The following is a 12,091-nucleotide window of genomic DNA, read 5'->3' as shown; positions in this document are numbered from 1 at the left end:
AAGGGGTGGCAGTGGGCATGCACTTACTGCTGCTGCTGCCAGTGTTTGCACGGCAGGAGGGCATTTGGGCGTTGCCAGGAAGGCGTTTTTATGTCGATTCCTCCTCTTTCAGCACTGCATTGTGGTGCAAGCAAAAGAAGCAAAACGCGCGGCACGTTCGGGTTATCGCTTCTCGGCCTTTTGGCTAAGATCAAGTGTAGTATCTGTTCTTATCAGTTTAATATCTGATACGTCCCATATCTGGGGACCATATATTAAATGGATTTTTAGAACAGGGAGATGGAAATAGAGCTTGCTCTGTCCACTCCACGCATTGACCTGGTATTGCAGTATTTCCAGGACCGGTGCACCCTTTCCTTATGTGTTTACTAAAATCAGATTCCAAAAGTGCTTTTTGTGTTTGCCATTGTTTTTGTCTTTCGGATGGGATCTCCCCTTTTAATCCCATTATTTCAACACCTGTTGGACAATGCATTTGTACAGTCATGTGTGATAATGAGCTAATTTATTAAATGCAATTAATTAATACATTGCCACCTCTTGTTTTGTGTCGTCTGTGTTTCTGTGTTTCCGGCATTTCACATTGGAACAGCTCATTCACCTTCCTTGTCTTCTCTCCGCCCTCCCTCCTAGGTAGGTTAAAGAGCTGCACCTGAGCCAGCCACTGATTGATGCAGCACCATAGTCAAATAGTGGAGTGGAGTAGGGGAACAGCAAACAGCCATTAAAGCAGCCCGCCCGCCCGTTACAATGGACCTACCTGTGTACACTAGATGGATGTGATGGAATGTACTGTGGTCCCTACATTTCAAGAAGAAGTAATAATTGCAGTTGCAACAAACCCTTGCTTGCCTACAAAGAGAGCAGCAATTTGGATTTGTTACTATGTTACCTGGAAGAATAACAAACTGTGCAAGGATGGAGGTTGTAGGAGCAAGGAGAACAAGTTGTCTGTAAAGTTGGTGGATGCCTATTTTCCATTTTGCAGTCCCTTGTCTCCCTCTTGTGGCCTCCTGGAGGCAACTAGCTGTGCAAAAAAAAGACAGCCTGGGGGCCGGCTGTTGCAGTGTTGCCCTCTCAGGCAACACTGAGTGACTGACTGAGCCGCACCGTCTTATATAAAGTTCAGACGGAACTTTGCACGTGTCATAGTGGAGACCTCAGGAGCCAGAGCCAGCTTTCTGACATCATAATGGGGCCTCAGAGATAAAAGCCTGGGCCCAGGCAGTGTTGGTCAGTGCTGCTCAGCAGGCAGCACTGGACTGGATTAAAGCTGATACAAGGTGTGAAAGGAGAAGGGGTGGCAGTGGGCATGCACTTACTGCTGCTGCTGCTGCTGCTGCCAGTGTTTGCACGGCAGGAGGGCATTTGGGCGTTGCCAGGAAGGCGTTTTTATGTCGATTCCTCCTCTTTCAGCACTGCATTGTGGTGCAAGCAAAAGAAGCAAAACGCGCGGCACGTTCGGGTTATCGCTTCTCGGCCTTTTGGCTAAGATCAAGTGTAGTATCTGTTCTTATCAGTTTAATATCTGATACGTCCCCTATCTGGGGACCATATATTAAATGGATTTTTAGAACAGGGAGATGGAAATAGAGCTTGCTCTGTCCACTCCACGCATTGACCTGGTATTGCAGTATTTCCAGGACCGGTGCACCCTTTCCTTATGTGTTTACTAAAATCAGATTCCAAAAGTGCTTTTTGTGTTTGCCATTGTTTTTGTCTTTCGGATGGGATCTCCCCTTTTAATCCCATTATTTCAACACCTGTTGGACAATGCATTTGTACAGTCATGTGTGATAATGAGCTAATTTATTAAATGCAATTAATTAATACATTGCCACCTCTTGTTTTGTGTCGTCTGTGTTTCTGTGTTTCCGGCATTTCACATTGGAACAGCTCATTCACCTTCCTTGTCTTCTCTCCGCCCTCCCTCCTAGGTAGGTTAAAGAGCTGCACCTGAGCCAGCCACTGATTGATGCAGCACCATAGTCAAATAGTGGAGTGGAGTAGGGGAACAGCAAACAGCCATTAAAGCAGCCAGCCCGCCCGCCCGTCACAATGGACCTACCTGTGTACACTAGATGGATGTGATGGAATGTACTGTGGTCCCTACATTTCAAGAAGAAGTAAGAATTGCAGTTGCAACAAACCCTTGCTTGCCTACAAAGAGAGCAGCAATTTGGATTTGTTACTATGTTACCTGGAAGAATAACAAACTGTGCAAGGATGGAGGTTGTAGGAGCAAGGAGAACAAGTTGTCTGTAAAGTTGGTGGATGCCTATTTTCCATTTTGCAGTCCCTTGTCTCCCTCTTGTGGCCTCCTGGAGGCAACTAGCTGTGCAAAAAAAAGACAGCCTGGGGGCCGGCTGTTGCAGTGTTGCCCTCTCAGGCAACACTGAGTGACTGACTGAGCCGCACCGTCTTATATAAAGTTCAGACGGAACTTTGCACGTGTCATAGTGGAGACCTCAGGAGCCAGAGCCAGCTTTCTGACATCATAATGGGGCCTCAGAGATAAAAGCCTGGGCCCAGGCAGTGTTGGTCAGTGCTGCTCAGCAGGCAGCACTGGACTGGATTAAAGCTGATACAAGGTGTGAAAGGAGAAGGGGTGGCAGTGGGCATGCACTTACTGCTGCTGCTGCCAGTGTTTGCACGCCAGGAGGGCATTTGGGCGTTGCCAGGAAGGCGTTTTTATGTCGATTCCTCCTCTTTCAGCACTGCATTGTGGTGCAAGCAAAAGAAGCAAAACGCGCGGCACGTTCGGGTTATCGCTTCTCGGCCTTTTGGCTAAGATCAAGTGTAGTATCTGTTCTTATCAGTTTAATATCTGATACGTCCCCTATCTGGGGACCATATATTAAATGGATTTTTAGAACAGGGAGATGGAAATAGAGCTTGCTCTGTCCACTCCACGCATTGACCTGGTATTGCAGTATTTCCAGGACCGGTGCACCCTTTCCTTATGTGTTTACTAAAATCAGATTCCAAAAGTGCTTTTTGTGTTTGCCATTGTTTTTGTCTTTCGGATGGGATCTCCCCTTTTAATCCCATTATTTCAACACCTGTTGGACAATGCATTTGTACAGTCATGTGTGATAATGAGCTAATTTATTAAATGCAATTAATTAATACATTGCCACCTCTTGTTTTGTGTCGTCTGTGTTTCTGTGTTTCCGGCATTTCACATTGGAACAGCTCATTCACCTTCCTTGTCTTCTCTCCGCCCTCCCTCCTAGGTAGGTTAAAGAGCTGCACCTGAGCCAGCCACTGATTGATGCAGCACCATAGTCAAATAGTGGAGTGGAGTAGGGGAACAGCAAACAGCCATTAAAGCAGCCAGCCCGCCCGCCCGTCACAATGGACCTACCTGTGTACACTAGATGGATGTGATGGAATGTACTGTGGTCCCTACATTTCAAGAAGAAGTAAGAATTGCAGTTGCAACAAACCCTTGCTTGCCTACAAAGAGAGCAGCAATTTGGATTTGTTACTATGTTACCTGGAAGAATAACAAACTGTGCAAGGATGGAGGTTGTAGGAGCAAGGAGAACAAGTTGTCTGTAAAGTTGGTGGATGCCTATTTTCCATTTTGCAGTCCCTTGTCTCCCTCTTGTGGCCTCCTGGAGGCAACTAGCTGTGCAAAAAAAAGACAGCCTGGGGGCCGGCTGTTGCAGTGTTGCCCTCTCAGGCAACACTGAGTGACTGACTGAGCCGCACCGTCTTATATAAAGTTCAGACGGAACTTTGCACGTGTCATAGTGGAGACCTCAGGAGCCAGAGCCAGCTTTCTGACATCATAATGGGGCCTCAGAGATAAAAGCCTGGGCCCAGGCAGTGTTGGTCAGTGCTGCTCAGCAGGCAGCACTGGACTGGATTAAAGCTGATACAAGGTGTGAAAGGAGAAGGGGTGGCAGTGGGCATGCACTTACTGCTGCTGCTGCCAGTGTTTGCACGCCAGGAGGGCATTTGGGCGTTGCCAGGAAGGCGTTTTTATGTCGATTCCTCCTCTTTCAGCACTGCATTGTGGTGCAAGCAAAAGAAGCAAAACGCGCGGCACGTTCGGGTTATCGCTTCTCGGCCTTTTGGCTAAGATCAAGTGTAGTATCTGTTCTTATCAGTTTAATATCTGATACGTCCCCTATCTGGGGACCATATATTAAATGGATTTTTAGAACAGGGAGATGGAAATAGAGCTTGCTCTGTCCACTCCACGCATTGACCTGGTATTGCAGTATTTCCAGGACCGGTGCACCCTTTCCTTATGTGTTTACTAAAATCAGATTCCAAAAGTGCTTTTTGTGTTTGCCATTGTTTTTGTCTTTCGGATGGGATCTCCCCTTTTAATCCCATTATTTCAACACCTGTTGGACAATGCATTTGTACAGTCATGTGTGATAATGAGCTAATTTATTAAATGCAATTAATTAATACATTGCCACCTCTTGTTTTGTGTCGTCTGTGTTTCTGTGTTTCCGGCATTTCACATTGGAACAGCTCATTCACCTTCCTTGTCTTCTCTCCGCCCTCCCTCCTAGGTAGGTTAAAGAGCTGCACCTGAGCCAGCCACTGATTGATGCAGCACCATAGTCAAATAGTGGAGTGGAGTAGGGGAACAGCAAACAGCCATTAAAGCAGCCAGCCCGCCCGCCCGTCACAATGGACCTACCTGTGTACACTAGATGGATGTGATGGAATGTACTGTGGTCCCTACATTTCAAGAAGAAGTAAGAATTGCAGTTGCAACAAACCCTTGCTTGCCTACAAAGAGAGCAGCAATTTGGATTTGTTACTATGTTACCTGGAAGAATAACAAACTGTGCAAGGATGGAGGTTGTAGGAGCAAGGAGAACAAGTTGTCTGTAAAGTTGGTGGATGCCTATTTTCCATTTTGCAGTCCCTTGTCTCCCTCTTGTGGCCTCCTGGAGGCAACTAGCTGTGCAAAAAAAAGACAGCCTGGGGGCCGGCTGTTGCAGTGTTGCCCTCTCAGGCAACACTGAGTGACTGACTGAGCCGCACCGTCTTATATAAAGTTCAGACGGAACTTTGCACGTGTCATAGTGGAGACCTCAGGAGCCAGAGCCAGCTTTCTGACATCATAATGGGGCCTCAGAGATAAAAGCCTGGGCCCAGGCAGTGTTGGTCAGTGCTGCTCAGCAGGCAGCACTGGACTGGATTAAAGCTGATACAAGGTGTGAAAGGAGAAGGGGTGGCAGTGGGCATGCACTTACTGCTGCTGCTGCTGCTGCTGCCAGTGTTTGCACGGCAGGAGGGCATTTGGGCGTTGCCAGGAAGGCGTTTTTATGTCGATTCCTCCTCTTTCAGCACTGCATTGTGGTGCAAGCAAAAGAAGCAAAACGCGCGGCACGTTCGGGTTATCGCTTCTCGGCCTTTTGGCTAAGATCAAGTGTAGTATCTGTTCTTATCAGTTTAATATCTGATACGTCCCCTATCTGGGGACCATATATTAAATGGATTTTTAGAACAGGGAGATGGAAATAGAGCTTGCTCTGTCCACTCCACGCATTGACCTGGTATTGCAGTATTTCCAGGACCGGTGCACCCTTTCCTTATGTGTTTACTAAAATCAGATTCCAAAAGTGCTTTTTGTGTTTGCCATTGTTTTTGTCTTTCGGATGGGATCTCCCCTTTTAATCCCATTATTTCAACACCTGTTGGACAATGCATTTGTACAGTCATGTGTGATAATGAGCTAATTTATTAAATGCAATTAATTAATACATTGCCACCTCTTGTTTTGTGTCGTCTGTGTTTCTGTGTTTCCGGCATTTCACATTGGAACAGCTCATTCACCTTCCTTGTCTTCTCTCCGCCCTCCCTCCTAGGTAGGTTAAAGAGCTGCACCTGAGCCAGCCACTGATTGATGCAGCACCATAGTCAAATAGTGGAGTGGAGTAGGGGAACAGCAAACAGCCATTAAAGCAGCCAGCCCGCCCGCCCGTCACAATGGACCTACCTGTGTACACTAGATGGATGTGATGGAATGTACTGTGGTCCCTACATTTCAAGAAGAAGTAAGAATTGCAGTTGCAACAAACCCTTGCTTGCCTACAAAGAGAGCAGCAATTTGGATTTGTTACTATGTTACCTGGAAGAATAACAAACTGTGCAAGGATGGAGGTTGTAGGAGCAAGGAGAACAAGTTGTCTGTAAAGTTGGTGGATGCCTATTTTCCATTTTGCAGTCCCTTGTCTCCCTCTTGTGGCCTCCTGGAGGCAACTAGCTGTGCAAAAAAAAGACAGCCTGGGGGCCGGCTGTTGCAGTGTTGCCCTCTCAGGCAACACTGAGTGACTGACTGAGCCGCACCGTCTTATATAAAGTTCAGACGGAACTTTGCACGTGTCATAGTGGAGACCTCAGGAGCCAGAGCCAGCTTTCTGACATCATAATGGGGCCTCAGAGATAAAAGCCTGGGCCCAGGCAGTGTTGGTCAGTGCTGCTCAGCAGGCAGCACTGGACTGGATTAAAGCTGATACAAGGTGTGAAAGGAGAAGGGGTGGCAGTGGGCATGCACTTACTGCTGCTGCTGCCAGTGTTTGCACGCCAGGAGGGCATTTGGGCGTTGCCAGGAAGGCGTTTTTATGTCGATTCCTCCTCTTTCAGCACTGCATTGTGGTGCAAGCAAAAGAAGCAAAACGCGCGGCACGTTCGGGTTATCGCTTCTCGGCCTTTTGGCTAAGATCAAGTGTAGTATCTGTTCTTATCAGTTTAATATCTGATACGTCCCCTATCTGGGGACCATATATTAAATGGATTTTTAGAACAGGGAGATGGAAATAGAGCTTGCTCTGTCCACTCCACGCATTGACCTGGTATTGCAGTATTTCCAGGACCGGTGCACCCTTTCCTTATGTGTTTACTAAAATCAGATTCCAAAAGTGCTTTTTGTGTTTGCCATTGTTTTTGTCTTTCGGATGGGATCTCCCCTTTTAATCCCATTATTTCAACACCTGTTGGACAATGCATTTGTACAGTCATGTGTGATAATGAGCTAATTTATTAAATGCAATTAATTAATACATTGCCACCTCTTGTTTTGTGTCGTCTGTGTTTCTGTGTTTCCGGCATTTCACATTGGAACAGCTCATTCACCTTCCTTGTCTTCTCTCCGCCCTCCCTCCTAGGTAGGTTAAAGAGCTGCACCTGAGCCAGCCACTGATTGATGCAGCACCATAGTCAAATAGTGGAGTGGAGTAGGGGAACAGCAAACAGCCATTAAAGCAGCCAGCCCGCCCGCCCGTCACAATGGACCTACCTGTGTACACTAGATGGATGTGATGGAATGTACTGTGGTCCCTACATTTCAAGAAGAAGTAAGAATTGCAGTTGCAACAAACCCTTGCTTGCCTACAAAGAGAGCAGCAATTTGGATTTGTTACTATGTTACCTGGAAGAATAACAAACTGTGCAAGGATGGAGGTTGTAGGAGCAAGGAGAACAAGTTGTCTGTAAAGTTGGTGGATGCCTATTTTCCATTTTGCAGTCCCTTGTCTCCCTCTTGTGGCCTCCTGGAGGCAACTAGCTGTGCAAAAAAAAGACAGCCTGGGGGCCGGCTGTTGCAGTGTTGCCCTCTCAGGCAACACTGAGTGACTGACTGAGCCGCACCGTCTTATATAAAGTTCAGACGGAACTTTGCACGTGTCATAGTGGAGACCTCAGGAGCCAGAGCCAGCTTTCTGACATCATAATGGGGCCTCAGAGATAAAAGCCTGGGCCCAGGCAGTGTTGGTCAGTGCTGCTCAGCAGGCAGCACTGGACTGGATTAAAGCTGATACAAGGTGTGAAAGGAGAAGGGGTGGCAGTGGGCATGCACTTACTGCTGCTGCTGCCAGTGTTTGCACGCCAGGAGGGCATTTGGGCGTTGCCAGGAAGGCGTTTTTATGTCGATTCCTCCTCTTTCAGCACTGCATTGTGGTGCAAGCAAAAGAAGCAAAACGCGCGGCACGTTCGGGTTATCGCTTCTCGGCCTTTTGGCTAAGATCAAGTGTAGTATCTGTTCTTATCAGTTTAATATCTGATACGTCCCCTATCTGGGGACCATATATTAAATGGATTTTTAGAACAGGGAGATGGAAATAGAGCTTGCTCTGTCCACTCCACGCATTGACCTGGTATTGCAGTATTTCCAGGACCGGTGCACCCTTTCCTTATGTGTTTACTAAAATCAGATTCCAAAAGTGCTTTTTGTGTTTGCCATTGTTTTTGTCTTTCGGATGGGATCTCCCCTTTTAATCCCATTATTTCAACACCTGTTGGACAATGCATTTGTACAGTCATGTGTGATAATGAGCTAATTTATTAAATGCAATTAATTAATACATTGCCACCTCTTGTTTTGTGTCGTCTGTGTTTCTGTGTTTCCGGCATTTCACATTGGAACAGCTCATTCACCTTCCTTGTCTTCTCTCCGCCCTCCCTCCTAGGTAGGTTAAAGAGCTGCACCTGAGCCAGCCACTGATTGATGCAGCACCATAGTCAAATAGTGGAGTGGAGTAGGGGAACAGCAAACAGCCATTAAAGCAGCCAGCCCGCCCGCCCGTCACAATGGACCTACCTGTGTACACTAGATGGATGTGATGGAATGTACTGTGGTCCCTACATTTCAAGAAGAAGTAAGAATTGCAGTTGCAACAAACCCTTGCTTGCCTACAAAGAGAGCAGCAATTTGGATTTGTTACTATGTTACCTGGAAGAATAACAAACTGTGCAAGGATGGAGGTTGTAGGAGCAAGGAGAACAAGTTGTCTGTAAAGTTGGTGGATGCCTATTTTCCATTTTGCAGTCCCTTGTCTCCCTCTTGTGGCCTCCTGGAGGCAACTAGCTGTGCAAAAAAAAGACAGCCTGGGGGCCGGCTGTTGCAGTGTTGCCCTCTCAGGCAACACTGAGTGACTGACTGAGCCGCACCGTCTTATATAAAGTTCAGACGGAACTTTGCACGTGTCATAGTGGAGACCTCAGGAGCCAGAGCCAGCTTTCTGACATCATAATGGGGCCTCAGAGATAAAAGCCTGGGCCCAGGCAGTGTTGGTCAGTGCTGCTCAGCTGGCAGCACTGGACTGGATTAAAGCTGATACAAGGTGTGAAAGGAGAAGGGGTGGCAGTGGGCATGCACTTACTGCTGCTGCTGCTGCTGCTGCTGCCAGTGTTTGCACGGCAGGAGGGCATTTGGGCGTTGCCAGGAAGGCGTTTTTATGTCGATTCCTCCTCTTTCAGCACTGCATTGTGGTGCAAGCAAAAGAAGCAAAACGCGCGGCACGTTCGGGTTATCGCTTCTCGGCCTTTTGGCTAAGATCAAGTGTAGTATCTGTTCTTATCAGTTTAATATCTGATACGTCCCCTATCTGGGGACCATATATTAAATGGATTTTTAGAACAGGGAGATGGAAATAGAGCTTGCTCTGTCCACTCCACGCATTGACCTGGTATTGCAGTATTTCCAGGACCGGTGCACCCTTTCCTTATGTGTTTACTAAAATCAGATTCCAAAAGTGCTTTTTGTGTTTGCCATTGTTTTTGTCTTTCGGATGGGATCTCCCCTTTTAATCCCATTATTTCAACACCTGTTGGACAATGCATTTGTACAGTCATGTGTGATAATGAGCTAATTTATTAAATGCAATTAATTAATACATTGCCACCTCTTGTTTTGTGTCGTCTGTGTTTCTGTGTTTCCGGCATTTCACATTGGAACAGCTCATTCACCTTCCTTGTCTTCTCTCCGCCCTCCCTCCTAGGTAGGTTAAAGAGCTGCACCTGAGCCAGCCACTGATTGATGCAGCACCATAGTCAAATAGTGGAGTGGAGTAGGGGAACAGCAAACAGACATTAAAGCAGCCAGCCCGCCCGCCCGCCCGCCCGCCCGTCACAATGGACCTACCTGTGTACACTAGATGGATGTGATGGAATGTACTGTGGTCCCTACATTTCAAGAAGAAGTAAGAATTGCAGTTGCAACAAACCCTTGCTTGCCTACAAAGAGAGCAGCAATTTGGATTTGTTACTATGTTACCTGGAAGAATAACAAACTGTGCAAGGATGGAGGTTGTAGGAGCAAGGAGAACAAGTTGTCTGTAAAGTTGGTGGATGCCTATTTTCCATTTTGCAGTCCCTTGTCTCCCTCTTGTGGCCTCCTGGAGGCAACTAGCTGTGCAAAAAAAAGACAACCTGGGGGCCGGCTGTTGCAGTGTTGCCCTCTCAGGCAACACTGAGTGACTGACTGAGCCGCACCGTCTTATATAAAGTTCAGACGGAACTTTGCACGTGTCATAGTGGAGACCTCATGACCTGCCTAGGTAGAGTCGTGTGTTAACCTTAAACCATACTATCCCCCATCCCCATTTAGTAACGACACATGACACCGAGGTTGGATGTGAAATGGCCACAGCAGCCGTTTATTAATTTCACAGTTTTATAAAAACAATTTAAATCCGAAACATTCGGATAACTAGTTAGGAATCCACCAGAGAATTCCTCCTAATAATTCACATGACCCAACATGGGTCATAACATTAACCCGAGCAGAGGAAGTCCTTGAAGCCCCCTCAGATAGTCCTTTTTAAAGAACACACCGAATTAGCCATCTGCAAACCACCAATTACCTCCAGCCGTAAACCAGCTCGGAAGCACCGTTCACCTCTGCAGATGGCTCCAACCACTAGAAGTCCACTTCAAGGGGATAACACCCGATGAAGCCCTCCAGTGATATACCGACCACTAGAAGTCCACTTCAAGGGGATAACACCCGATGAAGCCCTCAAGTGATATACCGACCACTAGAAGTCCACTTCAAAGGGATAACACCCGATGAAGCCTTCAAGTGATATACCTTCTACCAGAAGACCACTTCAAAGGGATACCACCCGATGAAGTCTTCAACCATGTACCTTTTTTGGGGGACGCATACCCCCGATGCGACCCCCCCACCATTTTGTACTGACTGGCCTCAAGGACTCCCCCCGCCAGCTGCCATGACAACAGAACCTACTCCGGAAAAAAGAAAAACATGTTAAATAAGCACACAAAATAAAAACACAACGCTCATAGCCAGACGTACATAAGACCTAAAGAGTAACAAAACAAGGGTGGGAGGGTGGGAGCTTTGCTTACTGTGTGTTACTCCTCCCGCTGCTTCCGGCTCAATGCCGAGAAACAGCGGGAAGCACAGCAACGGCCCCCCCCCCCCCCCCCGCCCCCCTTAACTCCTCCCCGTCCCTCCTTCAGCTCCTTCAACTTTCCCTGACCTCGTAACATTAACCCTTTCCCTACCAGGACGGTCATGTCGGCTTCCCTTAAGCCTGCAGCTGCGTCCAGCCTCTTCTTGACCTGCCTAGGTAGAGTCGTGTGTTAACCTTAAACCATACTATCCCCCATCCCCATTTAGTAACGACACATGACACCGAGGTTGGATGTGAAATGGCCACAGCAGCCGTTTATTAATTTCACAGTTTTATAAAAACAATTTAAATCCGAAACATTCGGATAACTAGTTAGGAATCCACCAGAGAATTCCTCCTAATAATTCACATGACCCAACATGGGTCATAACATTAACCCGAGCAGAGGAAGTCCTTGAAGCCCCCTCAGATAGTCCTTTTTAAAGAACACACCGAATTAGCCATCTGCAAACCACCAATTACCTCCAGCCGTAAACCAGCTCGGAAGCACCGTTCACCTCTGCAGATGGCTCCAACCACTAGAAGTCCACTTCAAGGGGATAACACCCGATGAAGCCCTCCAGTGATATACCGACCACTAGAAGTCCACTTCAAGGGGATAACACCCGATGAAGCCCTCAAGTGATATACCGACCACTAGAAGTCCACTTCAAAGGGATAACACCCGATGAAGCCTTCAAGTGATATACCTTCTACCAGAAGACCACTTCAAAGGGATACCACCCGATGAAGTCTTCAACCATGTACCTTTTTTGGGGGACGCATACCCCCGATGCGACCCCCCCACCATTTTGTACTGACTGGCCTCAAGGACTCCCCCCGCCACAGCGAAACAGGCCTTGACCACCTTAAGCCTGTGAGTTCCTCCACACCACCACCGCCCTTTCTATTCCTTCTGC

The 12,091-nt window shown here is 47.4% G+C and overlaps 8 non-coding genes across 8 annotated transcripts; all 8 read left to right on the top strand.

Annotated features, from left to right (window-relative positions):
• The first annotated feature begins 164 nt into the window (after positions 1 to 164).
• Positions 165 to 355, top strand: LOC142677501 (U2 spliceosomal RNA). Its single transcript, XR_012852515.1, has one exon. It is a non-coding gene; the product is annotated as a U2 spliceosomal RNA (small nuclear RNA).
• Positions 356 to 1,468: 1,113 nt separating this feature from the next.
• On the top strand, positions 1,469 to 1,659 carry LOC142677157 (U2 spliceosomal RNA). Its single transcript, XR_012852204.1, has one exon. It is a non-coding gene; the product is annotated as a U2 spliceosomal RNA (small nuclear RNA).
• Positions 1,660 to 2,767: 1,108 nt separating this feature from the next.
• On the top strand, positions 2,768 to 2,958 carry LOC142677156 (U2 spliceosomal RNA). Its single transcript, XR_012852203.1, has one exon. It is a non-coding gene; the product is annotated as a U2 spliceosomal RNA (small nuclear RNA).
• Positions 2,959 to 4,066: 1,108 nt separating this feature from the next.
• On the top strand, positions 4,067 to 4,257 carry LOC142677155 (U2 spliceosomal RNA). The gene has a single exon (XR_012852202.1). It is a non-coding gene; the product is annotated as a U2 spliceosomal RNA (small nuclear RNA).
• A 1,117-nt stretch (positions 4,258 to 5,374) lies between these two features.
• On the top strand, positions 5,375 to 5,565 carry LOC142677154 (U2 spliceosomal RNA). The gene has a single exon (XR_012852201.1). It is a non-coding gene; the product is annotated as a U2 spliceosomal RNA (small nuclear RNA).
• Positions 5,566 to 6,673: 1,108 nt separating this feature from the next.
• LOC142677152 (U2 spliceosomal RNA) lies at positions 6,674 to 6,864 on the top strand. Its single transcript, XR_012852199.1, has one exon. It is a non-coding gene; the product is annotated as a U2 spliceosomal RNA (small nuclear RNA).
• Positions 6,865 to 7,972: 1,108 nt separating this feature from the next.
• On the top strand, positions 7,973 to 8,163 carry LOC142677151 (U2 spliceosomal RNA). Its single transcript, XR_012852198.1, has one exon. It is a non-coding gene; the product is annotated as a U2 spliceosomal RNA (small nuclear RNA).
• A 1,120-nt stretch (positions 8,164 to 9,283) lies between these two features.
• Positions 9,284 to 9,474, top strand: LOC142677150 (U2 spliceosomal RNA). Its single transcript, XR_012852197.1, has one exon. It is a non-coding gene; the product is annotated as a U2 spliceosomal RNA (small nuclear RNA).
• Positions 9,475 to 12,091: the final 2,617 nt, after the last annotated feature.

Source organism: Rhinoderma darwinii (assembly GCF_050947455.1).
Source record: "Rhinoderma darwinii isolate aRhiDar2 chromosome 2 unlocalized genomic scaffold, aRhiDar2.hap1 SUPER_2_unloc_31, whole genome shotgun sequence".
NCBI classification, from domain to species: domain Eukaryota; kingdom Metazoa; phylum Chordata; class Amphibia; order Anura; family Rhinodermatidae; genus Rhinoderma; species Rhinoderma darwinii.
Note: the sequence above shows the minus strand (reverse complement) of the source record. Positions and strands in the feature narration are given on the sequence as shown.